The 21,218-nt window shown below is 45.4% G+C and overlaps 1 long non-coding RNA gene across 1 annotated transcript; it reads right to left on the reverse strand.

Moving 5' to 3' along the window:
• Positions 1-1,974: 1,974 nt before the first annotated feature.
• LOC149917118 (uncharacterized) lies at positions 1,975-20,924 on the reverse strand. The gene is made up of 3 exons (XR_016468592.1): positions 20,834-20,924; positions 2,265-2,432; positions 1,975-2,103 (listed from the first exon to the last, which is right to left on the reverse strand). It is a non-coding gene; the product is annotated as an uncharacterized LOC149917118 (long non-coding RNA).
• Positions 20,925-21,218: the final 294 nt, after the last annotated feature.

Consider the following 21,218-nt stretch of genomic DNA (forward strand, 5'->3'; position numbering starts at 1 on the left):
ACCTATCCCCGATGTCTGGAAGCACTTGTCAGAATTTATTCTTTTTCGGGATGAAAAGATAGCAGTCTATCAATGGCACTCTATTCTCTCCAAGGAGCCTCATTCTCCTAAAGTGGCCCACAGCGGCCCGAGTCCTCTATCTGAGAAAAGCAGAAGCATGTTTGGAATTAAAAGGGGAGGAGGGGGGGGGGTGGGTGGGAGCAGGGGGGATCAATTCTGTCATCATATTTAGGCTTCAAGAGATCTCAGTGGGCCCAGGGAGCCTTTCACAGCAGCGAGGCCGCTGAATGAGGGCATAATCTCTTTACAGTTTTTTCCTCCTCCTCTCAAAGTGGCTGGGATCCTTTTTGTGAGCCCTCCTGCACGTGAATGGTGTGGCTAATAAGCCTATTAATGAGGTTCCACAGAGGAGTGTGAATAGGTAAATAAGCCCCAATCTGTTGAGGTTCAGGAGCAAGGGCAGTAAAGCCATCACGAACTAAAGGTGACAGTTTGAACTGGAATAGGAACAACAGCTCCAGGTTTCAGGCGAAAGAAAGGACAGACAAGGCGCGCATTCAGGCTCCTTCTACCCCCTACCGAGTTCTATTTTCTTTCCCATTCTTCCTCCTTTATAAAATGTCTTGAGTAGTCACCCCTTTTTTCAAAAGCTCTTGAGACGTCCTTTTTCATCCTGGCAATGATACATCAATAGGGAGGAAGGAAAATGAGGACACCAATGCTCCTTTGCGCCGCTACTTTCAAAAGCGCCAGCGGTGCCGTCCCCGCGCACACGGAGGCGGAGGGGGGGAGGAGGGGGGAGGAGAAAGCAAGTTAAATTGAATCTTTCAGCGCTACCAGCCCTTTGTCACCGCTGTCAGCTGGGCCGCGGGTCCCATCCGAAGGCAGCGGCGATGCGGGGCAGCGCGGTGCTCCCAGCTGCGGGGCACGGCCGGGCCCGGAGAGCCGGGGATGCTCCCACACGTTGCGGCCCCGCATTGGGAACGTGCCGGACTCCGGTGCTGCCGGAGCCCAACTTCAGAAGGGAACCGAAACAGAATACAAAGAACTTGTGTCTGTTGAGAGGTGAGGTGAGGCAGGCGGCTAATTCCGTGGAGCAACATGGGAAAAGCCACCTTAGAAAGAACCGCAAGGCAAAGCTGCTGAGAGCTCCTCTGCTCGGCTCTCCGCAGCCTCTCTGAGAGGTGAAGTCAGGAGATGTGCTCCTCCACGGAGCTGCAGTGAAGCGCAAGGCACGGCTCCGCGCAGCGCAGGCAGCGCTCCTCCAATACCAGCCCGCCCTCCAGGCTTGTTAACGTGCCACGTCTCTATCGGATGGAAATAGAAATAGAACAGAGAACAAAGAAAAAGGGAACCCAACCAAGAAAAAAATAAAAAGAAGGAAGGAAGAAGGAATAAAGAAGTAAAAAAAAAAAAAAAAAGAAAGAAGAAAAGGCCACACATTAAAGCTCTAGAAGACTACAGGGAAAAACCACCTGCATCCTAATCGAGCCATGCACATGACCGAGGGCTCAGCTACTCCACAGAGGACAATGGGAAAGCAAAATTTCTTCCCTGTTATTTTGGTCCACTCTAAAATTTGTTCTTGACCCTGCTGGATACAAGTAAATATTTGTCCAAGATATATTTTCTTTGAAGTTCTTCTACAACTAAGTACCCAAACCCAAACTTTGGCAGCTAAAATATTTACCTGGTTTGCAAAGTATTTCACAGACTCACAGAATGGTTTGGGTTGGAACCCAGAGGATCACCAAGTTTCAAACCCCTGCCACAGGCAGAGCCACCAACCTCCATATCTAACACTAGACCAGGCTGTCCAAGGCCCCATCCAATCTGGCCTTGAACACCTCCAGGGTTGGGACATCCACAGCCTCTCTGGGCCCTTCCCTGGTAGCAGCAGTTTTTTAGGATGCCAAAACAAACCACTTCTGAAAATCTGGGCTCAGTAGCTCACATTCTTTTCAAAGGTAGGCGAAGTTGCTCCACATGTTTGTCAGAGACTTGGGGGAAAATAATTCCATGCTGATATAAAAATGAGTCCATTCTAACGTTCAGAACTGCCACTTCCATCACCAATCCTCACTGTGTTACTTCAAGATGCTGCTAAAATGAAAAAACAAAAAATTTCTTTAAAGTAAGTAGATCCAGTAATTACCCATGAAAGTGTGAACCATTGGCTACCAAGTTCCTTTGCAGCAAAACGTGTATGGGAACAGAGTTTTCATAATGAAACTGTTTTACTGCTTTACAACAACCAAACTCACTTTGGTTTGATTTCCCCCTCCATTGTGCACAACAGAATCTAAGAGATCAACGCCAGGCAGATGGAGAAAAGGGATCTTCACCAACGTGCACTTGAGTACTAGCACTCCCTTCAGACTGTTATGCCTTGTAGCCATATAACCTCTTCAGTACTCCTCATTTTTTATGTCCTAAGGTAGAAAGTAAAAAAAATAATAGTTGTCATTATTCAATGCTGTGAGATATATTGAAACAGGAAACGTGGCATGTTTCAGTCAGGGTATTACACTGGGTAGTGGGCATTTGGTGCTTTCTGCCTTTCTACATCAGCTTTCCTATACAGCCCCTAGGAAAGTCACTTAATTTGCTTATGTCCAAACTTTCCAGCTATGAAATGAGGATAATGGCTATTTCCTGTCTCCCACCCTTTATTCATCTCATCTATTTAGATGGTAAGCTCCTCATCTCAGACAATGCTTTTATGCATGGCTTAGAACAATAAGACACTGAGCTCAGCTGGAACCTCCAGGCACTTCCATAATGCAGATATTGAACACTAAATTATCAAAATAAAAGAAAATCCTCAATTTATTATGTATTCCCTCATAAAGAATTTGTTACACAGTGTCCTACAGAGCACCTCTGGCTGCTGGGGAACAGCATCTCTTCTAAAACAGAGGAAAACAGCACCCATTGGTGAATGTCTTTGAGCAGCGAATCCTCCAAGCAGAAACAAAATGAATTAAAATCTCAGTGCTGAGCAAGACAGCAAGACAGAGGCAGACTTATGAAAACAAGAAGACAAAGGCTGCCAAGACCATTTGTCATTCCATTGCAGCTCTTGAATCTTTGCTGGCCAGCACACTTTTCATTTCTGTTGCCAGTTGATCAATAGGTGCTGGTTTGTTTCACTAAAGCTCTGCAGTCCAACCAGACCGACTGGTGGTTGTGGGCTTGGGGATCTCAGAGGTCTTTTTTTAATGATTCTATCTCCAGCTTCGCAGTGGAGGCCCATCTGCAGACATCAGCCAGGCTTAGTGGCTGAAACAGTTACAAAAGTGAGATAAAGGCATTTTTAAATGTTCTTTAACCCTGGAGAATACGTTGGTAATAAAGTATTAAATATCTACAAATAACATCCTTTCTCATTCTTCTCAGCCCTCCGACTTCTGCAAGCCAGAAGTCCCTTCACACCACATGTGCTCCCCACCTTTTGCAATCTCTGTCTCCTAGTAGAGTTCTCACAGGACTTTGCTTTATGTCTCCCCCAGTGAAAGCCATGCCCTTACCCCCACCAGTCCCCAGGTGCAAGGGGAAGACCTTCTTGCCCACTCTGCCAGGTGACTGAGGTGCCCACAGCTGCATTTGAGAAGCTGTACTGCCCTGGAGTGAAGCCAGCATTCTGCCTCCATATAAACAGGGGTGCCTTGAGGTTTAACAGCCCATGTTGGTTGACTCTGTATTGCAAGCTGCCATCCATAACTGGGACTAAAAGGTAATTGTCCAGCAGACAAAGGCCAAGCACAAACAGAATTGTTTGCTACATATACATGAAGTTCCTTAAGCAAAGGCCATAGGTTTTATCACGGAAAATTTTCCCATGCCACTACAAGCCCACCCCACCCTCACACAGACCCAGACGTGCACCTTTTCTCTTCACGTTCCCGTATTTTAAAGGGAGGGTTGCAGGACAGCTCAGTTTGCACAAAATCCAGAATTGGATTGTTGAATATTCATGCCCAAAGCAACAGGCATGCATATATGCATGAACATTTCAGGGCTTCTGAGAAGGCCTGCTTTTGATTTAGATGGCCAAGGTGAGGTACTAAAGATCCTTTCCATCCCTTACCAGGTAGGGCAGTTTGCATCAGTGCTTGCTGGCTGAGGAAACCCAAAAACAATAAACATGGCTCTTCTGGGGCCAGCTGAGCAGAGAAACAGGCAGAGAGGGAGACTTTCTGGGCTGCTGAATGCAATTGATCAGGAAATGTTTTACATTGTGGATAGAAGCGAGGAGGACAGAAACTTGATTACAGGGGAGACTCAGTTAAATATTCACTGGGATTCATTATGTGAAAACCACTAGAAAGGAACGTGTTTCTACAGGAAGGGTTGGGCTGTTTTATCCCAGCTTCTGTTGTAAAATGCTGCTGAAAGCTGCATAGAAGAGCTGCCGTCCTCTAGTGGAAGGAATATGGCAGGTCTGGTAGATGTGCAGAAACTCTTCTGCTAGCTCTTCTTGTTTGTTAGGGTTAATTTGTCAAATGGAGCCTTGCAGAGCCAAAGGGGCTTGATTATCTGATGACCCTGCGTTTGACAAGCAGGCAGCACCAGCATCTGAGGCAAAAGGAATGCCAGAGACAAGGTGCCTAAAGTCTTAGGTCTGTTGCTCACTCAATCTGAAATAATCAATGAGAGCGAGCTGCACAAAAGCTCTGAAACTGAGAAAGTCACACAGCCATCCCCCCAGCCCAGCCATGGCAAGGTGGTGGCTGGGTCACAGCTCATTTGGCTCCTGCTTCTCCCACCTTGCAGCACACGCTTTCCCCTTGGCTGGGAGGTGTTGAGTGAAGAGTGAGCACCAAGGGACCTCACTGCGTGCTGCCTTCCAGCTGGCCCTGTGAGGCAGAAGCAGTGCTTCGTGACCCTGTGCTGCTTGGGAAGAGCAGGACCTGAGAGCACAGACAGACAGAGGCAAAGCATCTGCCTGATCCCCCACTTGCAGAGCTGGACAGTTGCTGCACGCTCCATTTCAGAAAGCATCAGTGCTAACAACAGCTTTCTGTGGCATGCAAAGGGTGGAATGCTGTGCTGGCCAACGAGGTGTCTATACAGTAAAAACACACAAGGCAATTGCTCTCCTTTAAATGTTATTCCCTGAAGCTTTAGGTTCAGCAATCTATTTTCTGAGGGGGAGAAAAAAAAAAAAAAAAAAAAGACTCTTAGTCTTACCCTGCTCAGCATGTAGCAACAGGCTCCCAATTAAAGTCTGGAAAACAGAGAGGCTGAAATGTTTTAAATAGAAACTACTGTGATCTGCACAGTACAACGGAGAGGGAGTGGGGAGGGGGAAAGCAAACAGTGAAAAATTAAACCAAAAGCAAAGGAGCTGCATTTGGAATTGTGCTCAACAGGGAAAACTTTACTTACAGATAAGGAATAATGTACTGTTTAACCCTGCCTCCTCAAAGAGACACCAGTAACTACAAGCAATAGTCAGCATTAGATTCATGTGAACTTAAAGTTATGTGCATGGAAACAGCGTGGTGTAGCAATGCCAGTAACTGCCTAGGCAGGTTAATGTCCAGAAGGGTTTTAATTCCACGCAGGGTAGAAGTGCAGGTTTGGATCTTGTTTAAGAAGGAAAACAGAGCTTGTGAGAGTTGCAAGTGATGGGTTCCTATAGCAGTCAAAAGGACGGTGACAAAAAGTTCACCAGGAATGAGAATGTGTCCTTCAGCTCTTCTAAAGCAGAGAATGCTCTGTCATCCCTGTGGTTAACCCCATCCGCTGCAGGCAATGGCTTGCAAAAGATCCCAGAGGAAAATCATGCTGTGATTCCATCACATGAGAGAGATCCAAATGATAGAATCACTAAGGTTGGAAAAGTCCATGAAGATCATCAAATCCAGCCATCAACTCATTCTCACCTTGCCCATTAACCATGAGCCACAGTGCCACATCTCTGTGGTTCTTCAACACCTCCAGGGATGGTAACTCCACCACTCCCTGGGCAGCAGTGCCAGTGCATTGCCAGTCTTCCTCAGATTAATATCCAACCTGAATGGCTGCTTTGTCCTCTAGGAAAATCTGCCCACTCCTCAGATATCACATCCAGGTTTCAGTGTTGAAATACTGAGCCGGTCCAAATAGACCCAGGAGAAAGCTTGCATGGCTTGCACAAGACCTGACAAAGCTGTTAGCCATTTGAAGTTCTCCCATTAATGGTGAGAGAAGGAAATTAAAGTCAACATAGAAAAAAAGAATCTTCCAAAAGCTTGTTCTTGCTTGCTGCACAGAACTCCAGCAATGGGAAATGTTCGTTGCCAGAAGCATTTCTGGACCGTCAGAGGCGGGTAGGACAATTGTTGCTTTTTAAATATGTCACTTGAGCAGCAAATGGACACTGCAGAAAAGGCTTTGGGACATGTGGTGCAAGTCAGATTTGTCCGTCTGTTTACACCCAGGAAGGTGCTGGCTGGCAAGCCAAAGAAGTGTTTGGAGATACTTAGCAGAAAGTGCATGGTTGGCAGAACATCCTTCTGCTTCATGCAGCAGAGATGCCTAACAGTGTGCTTCTTGCTTGAGGAGAGGCAGCACAGATTGCTGCGGCCTCCCAGGGAGGGGGCTGTGCCCGCTGGGTGCCAGGGGTGGTCTGCTGGGGCTGAAGGCAGAGCTGTGGGGAGAAGCAGCTGTTTGCACGATGCATATCTTGTGGATAAATAAACACCACTGTCAGTGCTGCCATTCTCTAAATACAGATAGAGACACACATTCACTCAAATCATTCAGAAAATATGCAGGAGTGCTGCTCAGCTGAGCCCCCCTCCAGCCCAAGACCAGCACAGTAAAGCTGTCACCTTTCAGGAAGGTCTTATCAGCCCCCTTCAAATTTCTATTCTCAAGGAGGGCTCTGTCTCCATTTGTTAATGCATAGACCTCAGACATTCAGGGGATTCAAAAAAACAACGTGCATTCTCCTACACATACAGGGAGAGCGGAGGGAAAGAATAGTTAAATGCAGCAGGATTGAGAATTAGCTTAAAATGTCACAGGCTGTAATTCAGATGGATTACAAGATAACCTCAGTAGTTTCAAGAATGTAACGAGAACAGCCCTAAACCTCCATAAACAGACCTGCTTGGCCATCTCCATCTAAAGATTGATGTCTGATGCATTTTTTTTCTGCTGAGCTGTGGGAGTGAACCATCCATCGCTTTTTGGGAGGGATCTGTGGACTCCAGGACAGGGAACCCATAGCCGTGTGGGCACAAAGCATCTGCAGCTCACTTCCCCTCCCTGCCCTGCGTAAGGCAGCACGTGGTGCCTCAGCCTGCGGGACACCGTGATGCTCCCCACACTGTAGCTCTTCTCATGCAGCACCCTCAGCAAAGCGACAGCCTCAGGATGCAGCCCTTCTTCATTCTGGGATGGATCCTGGGGATTTCTTGATACTCAGAAAAAAAAAAAAAAAAACAAAACCCAGGCACCTGTGGCCTCTGGGTAGATTGCTGCTTTGCGGCCGCATGCAAGCTGCCTGGGAGACACACCTTGTCTCACTGGAGTACAGATAAGCTCCCGAGGACTTCAAAGGGATTGCTGAGCCAGATTGCAGTAGATTTCTGTAGAAACATAATGCGCAGCATATGTCTGAGGGGCTGGAGAAGAGCCGGGGTGGTTTAGATTAGATAGTGCTGTTTGGCTTTTGAGGGGCTCGAGGAAGTGAAGGACACGTAATTGTCTTTTAAAGTGTAATATTTGACTTCGGCTCAGCCACACTGCAGAGGGGCTCACAGATAAGCAATGGAAATTATTTCCGTGTGAGGGCAGGGTGTCTGATCTCCCTGAGATCAGTTTTCCATTCAAAATATCACACGCAGGAAGGAGGGCTCGGTTATGTGCATTTGTTTTGGCCTCTTCCTACAGAGTGGGCCCTGCTGCTGTGGAGCTCCTCGGAACCATGACTACAGCATCAGTGCAAGGCAGAGTATTTAGCACCAGCATCAATGCATGGAGAGGTTATATGTATAAGACAAGCTCTTCATCACAAAGAGCTCATATCCCAAGAGGGTCACACCTGATGGATGTTCCAGTTGATGACCCTCCTGTTTTGCCACATCTGGCAAAAACAACCAACATGACTTTGAGTCTAATGCCAGAGCCAGTGCTCTCTACAGTGCCATATCTGGACTGGGGATGTTAAAGACTGCTTTGAGATGAGGCTATCTCTAATAGTGTTGGTATGTATCCAGCAGCCAGGCCCTCTACATCTTACAAAAACACCAAAAGAAGCCATCGGTCGGCAGCCATTTGGCAATACATCTACTGTGCCCTTGCTGAGGGTTTCTTGCCATTGCACGCACCTTATCTACTGGAAGTTAAATGATTGCCTTGATTGTTAAAAACAGAAGTTATAGAAATATACGGATATTTGTCAGGTCTACTGTGTGTTCTTCTCCTTGTCAAGAGTATTTTCGTTTTGTTTAAAAAAGTCTTTTAAGACTCAAGCACAAGGATAAGTTTCTTAACCTGAAAGAATGTACATAAAAATCCCCATTCCTTATTCAGTTTCTCTTTAGGTGAATATTCCCCTTTTGATACAGAGGGGAAAAAATATATATTTTCCTTGAAGAAATATATTAGACCATGACAAAAATGTGAAACATTACTGAGAACTTGTCAGCAGAAAGATTTGCTCTGGAGTAAAGCCTGAAGAACAGAGAGCCAAAGTCAAGGCTGGGAAAATAAAGATCAACTGTTTGTTTGTTCCATTAAATAATTACTGACCAAGCAGCAGAGTCTGTCTCAGGCCAATTTGGAAACAGCAAAGATGGTCTATGTGAAGTTCTCAATGCAATGTTTTGAACTCCATGGTGTAAAATCAATGCCTTGCACATCCTTAGGGTTTTCTCCCAAATTAGCATGTGCCTCCAGGTGAGCTACAACCTTTAAAAGCCATCCTGCTGCTCTCTGTTGATGAAAGACACAGAGACAAAACATAAGGATGTTCCCAGCTGCCAGCCTGGAGCTCCAGCCAGGGATCCCAACCAGCAGAGCTCCCAGGTCTGTACTTCTGTTACCTTCAATGAATGTTGGACAATAAGCTCTAAAACCCCATATGAATTTGTGAAGTTGCATTATACATAATGAAGAATAATTTAGTATAGGCAAAATGATGGCTCCTGACTTTCACTTTAATAAAAGAAAAAATCAAAGAATAATTTTCCAGTGTCTAAACCCTTGAGCATTACCTGCTTTTCATAAGACATCACCTGAAGTAAACAGCTAACTCACTTCTCTAATTCTGAACTGTTTATAGTAAAAGAATTTTAAAATAATCCACATTAATTAAAATTGTTTCCTAAAGTACAACAGCAGCTGCAGTGACACGATTTGAGTGCTAGTCAAGCCAGCCGACAGAATAAATTTAAAATGTAAAATCATGGGACATATTCAAATAACTGCATAGATTTCACCTGATTTACGTACTAATTGTAGAGTGTTAACAAAAGACTCCTCAATTTACATACAAGACAATCGAGTTTTGCAGTCCCCAGCTCCTGCATGCGCTCATTCACCGCTATCATTCGTGACAGAGAAGAGTCAAATAAACCATGCAAATGTGCCTATCTTCTCCTTTTTCTTCAGGGTTCTCATGAGGGAACAGCTAAAATAATCATAGACATCCCGAGTTGGAAGGCACCCACAAGGAGCACTGAGCCCAACCATACAGCACCACTCAAACCCAGTGTCTGAGACAGCATCCCAACACTCCTTGAGCTTTGGCACAGAGCAGGGCAGGACAACCCCTTCCCTCCCCCCAGTGGCAGTGCTGGGCATGGTGTACCCCAAGGTATGGTTGGCTGCCAGGGCATACTGCCAGCTCAGATTCAACTTGCTGTCTGTCAACCAGAACCCCCAGATCCCATTCTACTGGGCTGTTTTCCAGCCTCTTGTCCCCCAGTCTGTACATCTAGCCAGGGGTTGCCCCACCCCAAGTGCAGAACCCAGCACTAGCTCCTGTGAAACTTACTGCAGTTGGCAATTACCCACCCCTCCAGTCTGTCAGGACCCCCCTGCGAGGCCCCTCTATCTATAGGAGTGTCAGCAGCTCCTCTGAGTTTAGTATTATCAGTAATAGCACAAGGGTTCATCTAGATCATCGTTAGCAAATTAATTTAGCAGATCTGTACAGTGCCAAGGGTATGCAGAGTACCCACGGGTTGCAGGTGATGCCCCTATGGGGCTATAACAAACAAAGACCATGTTCTCTCCCTTCTCTTCCTTCTTTCTCATCAAAAACCCAATGCTAACCATTCTGCACACTGTGGTACAGACACTGCTCACTCCTGACCCCACCCCAAGGCATTACCAGTAGTCCACTATCATCTCTAGTTGCATCCATACTGATCCTGGCTAAGCTGCAGTCAATCATGGATACAAGGAACTGTTGGGGCAGAGGTCTGAACACAGCTCTGTGGGGAGCTGGGAGGAGAAAGCACAGCAAAGCTGGCCCAAGGAGAAGCACTGGGGCCAGGGAGTTCTGAGCCACACCAGACACAAGGGCTTTTATGAAGCTCCCTTCTGTGCAGCGGTACGCTAAGGGAAGAGTAGAAAAATATACTTCTTAATGGCTCAAAGTCATTACCATTACTTTATTTTGCATTCCTGAAATACTTAAACACATGGATTGTTTTTGCAGGAAAATGAGTAGAAAGAAGGCTGCTGTACTGTGCAGTTCATTGCTTGGCCTGGGGTATTTCCTGGTAAATTATCCCTTTGCTCTGGTATTCTACCAGGTAGGCAATATCCCATTCCCAGGACAAGGAAAGAAGTCTGAAAGCTGTTACAAAAGTGATCCAATGATTTTTAGATCAAACACATTAAATGTCAATGCACAGTTATTGGAGGAATAGGCAAAGAAGAAGTAAAAATGCATCCCACCTGAGAATTCAGACAATGTCATTTCTTCTCTTTCCCTTCCCCTATTTCCACCCCCCCCTTCTTAAAGAAGAGGTCGAGTTAGCTAAGATACAAAACACTAAGGTAAGCAATGCTTTAATATACTGTTCTTATGCTGTATTTCACCCAAGTGGAGGCTTGTAGGGTCTAGTCTGAACTCTTACATTGCCTGGGTCAGATACTTGCTCCCAGTAGCTCCGGCACCACGATGATAACTTCTGGTTGAACCAGATTGTTTAGAAAAAAATAACTCCATCTTAATTTAAGTTTTCAAAGAGAGAATTCATCATGTCCCTAGGCAAATTTTTTCAGATATTAAATTCTCCAGTGGCCAAGAATGCACACCTTATTACTGGCCTGAATTCTTCAGCTTCAGCTTTCAGCCACAGAACCTCATTATAAGATTGGTTCATTAAACAGCCTTTTCCCCACACAGGCAGCCTCGAACAAATGGTGTGTCCACACAGAGAAAGCTGGGGTAACACTCAAGCTGACATAGAAGGTTTGCACAGAATAAGACACAGTGTAAGTTTACTACAGAGTGATTTCCCAAGTAACCAAAATGACGGTCAGTTCTTTTCTCTAGACCAAGTTGACATTTGGAAGAAACTAACCCAAGGTTAGTGGGTAAGCATGTTCCCAAGCATATGACAGCTATTCCACCTGACCAACAGCAGGTACAACACAGCCCCAAATCTGCTAGTGGCTCCAGGCTCGCACTCCCAGGTGGGAGCAGCACTGCAGCCCCTCACCCCACACAGAGCATTGCTGATGGGACTTGTTCCCACCACTGAGCCCTTGTTCTCAGAGGTTACCTCCATACACTGTAACCCTCTCTGTTTCCCCCAACAAAGCCTACAGTCCACAACCTAACCATGCTACCCTTAATCTAACAACCCTCTGCTAACTCACATCCATGAGCACCACATCCAAACGGTTTTTAAACACATCCAGGGATGGTGACTCAACCACCTCCCTGTGCAGCCCATTGCAGTGCTTAACAGCATCTTCCTGATATCCAACCTAAACTTACCCTGGTGCGACTTGAGGCCATTTCCCCTCATCCTGTCACCTGTCACTGAACCAGCATAGCATTACTGCAGCAATTTTCCTTTTTAATTAAACAGCCTAGTGGGTTTAGGAGGGAGGAGATTTGCAGCAAATGATTACAGAAGCAGACACAAAGCAGTACCAACAGCACGCAGGGGGAAGTTGTGTTCCAGCAGCTCCCTGCACCAGCACTACGCTAGGACTATCAGCAACAGCCCCCCATCCCACCTTCCAACAGGCTACATCACACCAAACAAGATGAAGGCGATGCTGAAGCCCCACAGCACAGCACACAGGTACAGAACTGCTGTCTTCACCATCGGCCCAAAGCGCACAAAGATGGAGCCAAGCGTAGTCACAGACCAGCAGGAAAACACACTGCGAGCAGGCTGATTCTGTGACCACCTCTGCTTCACAGCACGGGGAATGCTTATTGTGCTTGGCACAGAAAATCTGAAAATAAACAATGCAGTACCCGATCGTTATTTTCCATTCAATATCTGAGCACTAAGGCAATGAGAGGTGAAAGGGGAGGCGAAGAGGTGTGCCTGGGTGCCTCCTGCGTGTTGCAGCTCGACGTTGGGTAGCAGCCATGCAGAGTGGCTGCCTTGCAACACTGAGTGAAAGCACAACGCAAAGTTAACTCCCCGCTGCCCCGTGACAAGCTGTGCAGGGTGAAACAGCGACAGGTACAACAACACCAGTGCACTCTCATTCCTTCTTCATGTTGTAACGCTCAAAGACGCTGCAGCGGCCTGTGATTCATCACCACTTGAGAGCCACGTGCTGGTAACAAGCAGCTGTGTGGTGAGATACTGAATCTGGACCATCACAGACAGCAAGCTTGTGCTTTAGTTAGCTGAAGGTATCTGAGGTACTGGCGAGATCCTGGTGATTATGATGCCTTTAGGTATAATTCTTATAATCCCAACATTTTTGTGAAAGATGCAATTTATTTTCCGCACTCAGCTCATGATTATTAAGGCTGACAACAAGCAAATGTGCTTGGCTCTCAGACAGCTGTGGATCCAAGAGTTCTGCATTTTCTAATCATTTTCATATTAAGAAGATGTACTTCTTGGCGTTGCACTACAGAGACTGCCTCTCACGTGTCAAAGAGTGAAAGAGGATTGCAACATATTTCAGCCACCTCCAGGCACTATAAAACACTGGCCTTACTGGTTGGGTATGAGCTGTTGCCTTACCTAAGTCATGCCCCCACTCTCCCCCTTCAGCCAGTTCCTGACCATTCTCAGTTATTTTTAGGTAGAGAAGACTTGCTTATTTTTCTCATTTCTACAGCAAGAGAGTACCAGAGTACCTTACTCTGGAAATTGGGAGTTTTCAGTGCTTCTTTACATTCTTTCAGTACTGCATAGAATAAATGAATCGCAGTAACTCAGAACTTGCCTGCACTAAATCCAGTGACCAACCCTCACTGCCTCTCTGTCGGCTGTCAGTAATTGGGGGTAGAAGAACGCAGTGCTTGAACAAACCAGGACTTGCACCCCCAGGCACAGGTGACTTCACCATCTTTTAGACAGAAGAACAGGCAGAGTCCAGCAGAGAGGCACAGGTGAGTTGAGATAGCACCTGAGCCTGGAAACAAGCTGTCAGCATGGAGTCAAAAAGGAGAGCCCCCAGAAACTTTGCTCTTCAGTTCCCACCCCAGCTGCAGAGCCAGATCTACGTGCCGAGGGCTGCAGCAGGCAGCTGGGAGAGCTGGTGGGTTCAGCAGGAACTTTGAACTGCAGCCACTCATATCTGCTGCATGCATCAGTCACCATCAAACAGGTTTATTTAACAGGAGAACCCACTCTCTCCACCACCATTTCATTATAGGTTTTTTTTTTTTTTTAAAGGATTGCCACTGTAGTCAAGCTGAACAATGTACTTCTATATATACACGCCGTTATTTGCAAAATATTTTTACAGCCCTGTTCAAAGCAGAGCTTGCTCCAGACTGCAACATCTGTCCTAGCAGCTACGACCTTCCTCATCCTCAGCAGCTGCCTGAACAGACTTTCCTCCTCCAACAAGTCATAATGTATACGAAACACTCTCATAGCAAACACACCACATACTTCAGAAGGAAAAGGCAAGGTACACCAGGGCACAAGCTTCTGAAGTTTCTGCAGTGGGGTAGATGAAAGGAGAAGCCATCTGTAACAAGATGGTGTGGCAGGCACCGAGCAAACCAAGGGAGGGACAGTAAGAGTGAAGCTGGGGTGAGAGTAAAACCAGGAATGCACTTTGGGATGCTCTCACTCCTAAGCAAGTTCTTACTACACAGGAAGGCTCCACCGCTCCTCTAAGCATTAAGATGTTTCCAGCAAAACCTGGGTTAGAAATAGAGATATTTGCAATGCTTTTATTACCATTATAGTTCATCCAAGATGATGTGTCTGGTTTGAAAGTCACAAAAAAAAAAAAAACAACCATATTCTTGTTAAAAATGCTGCCAAAAATCTAAATGAAAACAGCCCGCTGCTGAATCCTGTGTTTGCAGCGTTACCAGTGGGTTTTTTCAAGGGTGTTTATATAGACTGAGTTTCATTTAACAAGGCAAAAGCCGGAGCTCTCACATACTCCATTATTTCTCTGCAGGTCCTTCTCACCAGGGTTAAGTCTTTACACCACTTCCAAGCAAAGCAGCCAAGAAAAAGAAGAAACAAATGCTACTACTACCGAGCACAGAGGCCTCCTTTGCAAGAAATGTGATTTATGGAATGAAGTTCCTGGCATGTCTGCCGCGGGCTGTCACAACGTGTGCCTAAAATCTGAAGCTGAAATACGATCCCCGTTCCTTCCAAGGCACATCGTGGCTTCTAGCATGTTCTTCTGAAGGCACAAGCAACCCTTTGCTCAGGAGCCAGGCTCTTCTCTGCCTGCTGCTCGCTCTTGATAACTGGGCTTTGCCTATGAGAGCTGCTTGGAGCAGGGTTCCTACAAAGCTGGTGCTGGCAAGCACTGCTTTATTCAAGTTTCTGAAAACTGGAAGAAAAAAAGGTTTCATGTAGTTTGTGGAATTGGGTGCTCAGAGAGACACAGTGCAAAGTATGCCTCAGTACCTAAGGTTGGGCTCTACGTTCATATGATCTTCAGCTCCCACTGCCCACACTGGTAGGTTAGACACCCGATTACCATCAACTGAAGCACTGGGATTCAGAAATGCCAGAAGAACTGGGCATTCTTTCTATACGTTGCCAAAATGGTAAGCAGACAATAGCAGCCTGAGGGCCTGGTGTCGGCTGACCCTAAGCTGTCAATGTAAGAGACATTTTCAGCCCCTTCCTGCAGCCCATTAGGAGTTCCTTGTCTCCTACATAAAGCAACTTCACCAGTGTTAAGCATTTCCTCAGCTACATCTGAAACCTAGAAAATTTGTTAATGATAATTCCTCTCTGCTGGCCCTAAAGCCAGTGAGATGGCAGCATCCACATACCACCGCAGCCCATCTCACAGTGATGAAGAGCCTGCCATTGCAAGAGCCCTTTGTGCCAGCTGTTCCTACACTGCGAGGTGACCCAGCCCTGGCCACAGATGTCACCCCATGTGCTGGACATCAACAAGAATCTCCAAGTTGGGCATACCAGAGAGCAGGGATCACAAGGCTGGCTTTTAGGGACTTCATCAGCATGGACTGCAAATGCACATATATCCTCTGTGCTACAATTTTGTATGAGAGCCAGCGTATCTGTTACATAAAGCGTAAGAATGGAGAAGTGCTGGTGAGGCATTATCCACCTGATGAACAGGTATTTTCCAGCAGTAGCAGCTGACAAACCTTTCCAGACAAAGGCAGACAGAAGCAAGTCAGACAAAGTCAGCCTGACCGTTGCCTCTGTGTTTGCTTCAGCAGGTTTTGGCGCTGCTCCCACTCGAGCCACAAAGTTTTGAAATTCATGCATTTCTTCATTCTCATCTTTCAGTTTTACAGTAGACTTTTTTTTTTTCCCACCAATGTCTCCGAGGCCGTGTGGGATGTGGTCCAGCTCCCATTACGGTCAGTGGGAGTTGTGCCATTGGCTTCCCTGTGGGTCTCGGCCCTCTCCCATTGTATTACATTTCCATTACATTGCAATTGAAGACAGCTTATTTCAATTTTTTCCTCTCGTGGTGCCCACAATGGGCAATGTATTTTGCAAACAGAAAAGAAAGTCCCACTCAGTGTCCCTAATTCTATTGGGATACTGGAAAAAACATAATTAAATGCATTTGGCACATGAGATCACAACTGTTCTTTAATAAGGAGTTGGTGGTTTGGTTTTTGTTGCCTCTTTTTTCCCCCCCCTCCAAGTTTCTCTCCTATGTAGCATTGTCCTACAGTCAAATAGCAGAGATTAAATCTTGATCCTGCTTAACTTTTTGGGAGCTTTTCCAATTTGCTTCATTGGGGCCATATTATCTTTCTCCATCCCCACCTTTAATGCTGCTGGCCCGCTGCTGAATATTCCCTGGTAGAACCAGATGATAGAGTTAAGGGTCCATTTGTCACTGCCAGTTACACATTTGCTGACAAATAATCAAAACGCATCAAAAGAAGATCTGTAGAGGGAATGGAAGTGTGTGAAAGCTGCACCTGTCTTCAGACAAACTGCAGTATCATGCAGAACTAAGCAGAGATAAGGAGCAACGCATGCAGCCTGGCAACAGCAATGGCAGGGCTGCTCCCTGCTCACATACAGCGAGTGGAAACATCACATCAAAACCTATCAGAAATCCCACACTGATGGAATGAGAGGGCTGAGAATTGCTTGAAAGTGGAGACATTGAACACAGTTTTGCTTACAGAAGTCTCTGACCTCACATTAATGCTTGCTTGGATGACCTGTTAATCTCCTAAAAATAAAATGTTAGTTACTGTGTCTGATGTGAAGCTCTCAAAGTTGCTACTAGCAGCTATTAACCTTGAAGCTGTCCATAAGAAAAAGACACTTGAAGACACCACAAACATCCCTAAGTGGTGGTTTCGTGAAGGAAATACAAATTTACAGTGACGACAAGGAATTTCTGTGCATAAAGTTTGCAATCTCTTTTTCCATAGCAAATTGATTAAGGAGAAAAATATATTTGGGACAGAATGTGGTTAGTCAGGAAAATCCGAGTGGTGGCTGCCAGCCATTAGAAAAACAACTGAGTGACTGAGAAGCCCCACTCTGCTGTGTGCTACAGGGATCTGCAACACCAGGCTCTCATTCCTGAAGTGAAACCAGCTCTGCTACATGCTGTATTCACAATCCAGGCAAGAGACCCTTTATAGATCATGGAATCATTAAGGAACAGGAAAGGAGAAAGACCTCTAAGATCATCTGGTCCAATCATCCACCCATCACCAATATTGCTCACTAAACCATGCCCCTAAGTACTGCAACTACCCTTTCCTTAAAGTTCCTAGCCAGGCTGCTTTTTCCAGAATTAGGAGATCAGGCATGGATTCATTGTTACTGAGCACACACGGATGAATTGCATCACCTAACAGCATGGTTTAACCACTGGCATACTGCACTCCATCTGCCCTTTTCATTCATTTCCCCTATTACTTGGCATATGAGACTTAGCATTTGGCAACCTGGCAGGACTCTGTGCCCATCCCAGCCTGCCCCTCCATGGAAGATCCTGTTTGATGTGCTGCTCTATCCAATGGCATCGATACTGCCTCGTTTGCTTCTGAAACCCAAGGACCAGACTGTGGTTGCCAGTAGCTCCCTGGCTTCCAGCCTCCCAAAGTCATGAACTCTGTGCTAGCATCAAGCTTACACATACCCTCACACTGTGTTTACTGAGGTAAAGTAAGCTGCACGCATTCTTTATTTACCAGAAAAATATCCCTGTTTCAGTGGCACGAACCCAAACTCAGAGCTCTGAAACCACTTCCTGCTGCTGCTGGAAAGAGGCAGAGCCAGGATGTCTTTGGCCACATTGGTCTTGGCTGAACTTGTTGCTGCTGTGTGTGACTTTGAGCATCCTATGCACCATGGTGAGTGGGGAATGAAGGAACAAAGAGTGCCAATGTCCCAGAAGATTGCTGCTCATGTTCCCCTGCCCTAGCAGTGATCTGCCAGGCCCTCCTAGCTGAGTCACAGCAGCATCAAGAAGCTGGGAGAATCTGCCCTGCTTTCTATGGTCTGTCGTTTTTCACAGCTGTGGGAAGAGATGCCTCCTTGATTAATTTGCTGGAGCATTAGCAAGAGAGAGAGTTTACATTCTTAGCCTATGTGACATTGGTCTGCCATCATTTCAGGCAGACCCCATAAGCTTGGTGGCTTCTCAGCAATACCACTGAAATGCTGCTTCATACCAGAGTCTGCACTGAGACCAGGAGATATCTTCTCACCAAGGATGGGCTATCTTAACTCAGGGAGATGGCAGATGAGCATCACACTTCCATGTGATGCACCGAGAAGCACTGGCATCTCCAATAGGCATCTCCATGGAACCCAAGAGTAATAACCCAACTTTGGCTATTTCTCTCCCATTTTCAAGCACGGATAATACTGCTTTGAAGACAGGGTAGTTTTATTTGTACCTATCAGGATAAGCTGGACAAATACAATTACCCATAATTTAGAAACCTCAGCTGGAGCCCCAGTTCAACCAAACGCTTATTATATGTTGTCACTGAACACGTGTAAGCTCTACTGAAGCCAATAAAACATAAATAGACACCTACATTATTTGTTCAATGGGGATCAGCTCAGTGTTGTACTTAGAGAACTTTCAGGATTCAAGGAACTGAGTTCAATTCCCAGTTCCTGCTCCCTGTCCTATTCTCGCTTCTTCTGTACCCATCAGCAAAGTTCTCTGTATTTTCTCCCATCATCTGTTGAAGTAATGGCTCTCTACAGCAACAGCTGTAGGCAAGATTCCTCTCCCACTAGAGGGTACATAATGCTTACTTATCTTGGGAAATATAAACAAAATCATTTGTATAAGACAAGTATGGATTTTGCTAGTATTATTCCCATATCTAAGAAAACCTGCACTTTTTCAAATAACCAAAAAGTGGAAAAATTGAGCACGTGTGACAAAAAATGATTATATTCTTAAGTTTATTAAAAGTGAATATTGCTGCTTGTGAACATCCTGAATGAATTTTTCTGGTTTCCATAGAGGAGCTTGGGTTGGCATTGCTTTAGACAATGCCAAGCCCTTATTCCCCTGGCTGCAGTTAAAAATCAGACAAACTGGACATCTAATAACAAGCTTTGTTCACTTGATAATGGCAGCTATGGAAATGTGCCTGATTTTATATATTATTATTTGCACAATCCAAAAAAAGACATTAAAAAATAAAAACCACAGGCACTGCTTTTTTTTTTTTTCCCCCTCCCCTTTTTAAACTGAGCATTTATAAACTGTCTATCTGGCCAACAAAACAAATTAAAAAAAAATAAAAAGTAAGATTTTCAGTTAAAATGTCTTCATAATTCAGCTTTCCCTCTTTAAATTATCATACATATAAGTAAGGCTTCTCTTACTAATAGAAGCTGGAGATATATATGGGAATCAGTGTTACTAAAACTTGCAATCAGAGCTACCTGTTTTGGGCTAATTTGTGAAGGCAGTACAACACGCTCTCTATGCAGTGCCAAAATAAAGAAGAAATGCAGTTTATAGTTTGCTTCATATATTAGTATTTCATTAATATTTAAACATCTGAGTGCCTTTGTGCATCTTCAGAACACCTTTTAAACACAGTTACAAGAACACATTTTATTTTTTTTTCCATTAAGTTTCATTTACTGTTTAAGAAGAAAAAAAAAAAAAACACATTGTGGGGATGGTTCATTAATTCCCCTTCTCTTTTGGTACCTGAGAGTTGGGTACTTTACACAGAGAAGCTGGGAGAAAGGCACAGTGCTCCAGGCTGAGATCCTTTGCTCCTTCAGAAATCAGCTTAAGGCATTCCTGGCACAGCTGGGGATGGCTCCAGAACCAGACCCTCAAAATGAGCAATCCAGTGCCCTGAATAACCCTGTGCATTAGTCTATTTGTATTCCCAAATTCCTAACTTCTAAATATTTACCCTAGCAAACATCACCCAGCCTATGGAGCCCAGCTGCAAACGGCATCATGCTTCCCTCTGAGTGGATGGGCTGAAAGCTTTATCAAAGGGTGTCCAAAGCACTAAGACCTGCTTTCCTCCAAAACAGCTTCTTATCATAGGAACTCTCACTCAGCAAAGGGAATACATGTGCAAACAAAGCTATTAGCAGTTTGCAAAATAAACTCCAGCGCTCAGCCGCCAGGACTGCAGCATGCCACATATGCACTGCACAGCAATGCTTGCTGACATGTCAGCTGAGCAGCTGTGCTGAGCTGTGAGCCAAGCGAGCACTCTCAATCTGACCACAGAAATACTACCTTAATTACTTATTTTGATATTGTAAGCTTAACGGCATTAAAGATAAGCACAAGATCAAGAGAAGGATTTTCATGTGCCAGCCCACTTCTTTGCTGTTTTCTCCAATTAATGCTCATTCCAAACTAGCATCACCTAGAGCATCACCTGGAGCAAGGCTCTCCTAGAGGAACATATTTGTGAGAGGATGTGCACAGAAATCACGAGAGGACCATCTGTGCCACAAACATGTCAGCAGCCAGAAAGAAGATGCTGGCAGTAAAAGCAAACATTCTGATTCAAGGGCAAGAACATGTGAGTCAGCTCTAATAAAGTTTTCTCCAGTCACTGGCTTCTTCACCAAGCTCCCAATCACCCCGTGAGGCCCAAACCTGCAAAAACAGACCCTTCCAAAGGCAGGATTGTTCTGCTCAAAACCTCCCAGCCACACTATATGGTTATAGCCGAGGTGTATCAGTATGCCGTCCTGACTAAAGCTCTCTCTGAATCTCTTACCTTCACATCACGCAGCCCATGGAGCAGAAAGCACAACTCCTTGCTGGGAAAGCTCCTGATGCATTCTGGCAGTATCAGAAATAGGTAAAGAGCAACCTGAAAGCAAGCACTTGAAACACCGAAGAGGGAATTCAGTAATTTATGGTGATAGGTACCAAAGGGGCAAGCAAACACGTGGGGGCTGCAGGTTGTATTTACCTGATAGGTTAAGCATCTGATGAGACTAATTAGCCTCGAAAAGTAATTTCCACGTGCCACCGCCTTCATTTACTCACAAAGGAGAAGCAGAGTATCTGGCAGTTGCCACAGGGCCAGCAGATAATCCTGTTTTATTGCCCTCATTAGCCAGATCGGTGGAGCATCCCCAAGCTGCTCCTCTCCCTGC

This window comes from Phasianus colchicus, chromosome 8, assembly GCF_987193195.1.
Source record: "Phasianus colchicus chromosome 8, bPhaCol1.hap1.1, whole genome shotgun sequence".
NCBI lineage: Eukaryota > Metazoa > Chordata > Aves > Galliformes > Phasianidae > Phasianus > Phasianus colchicus.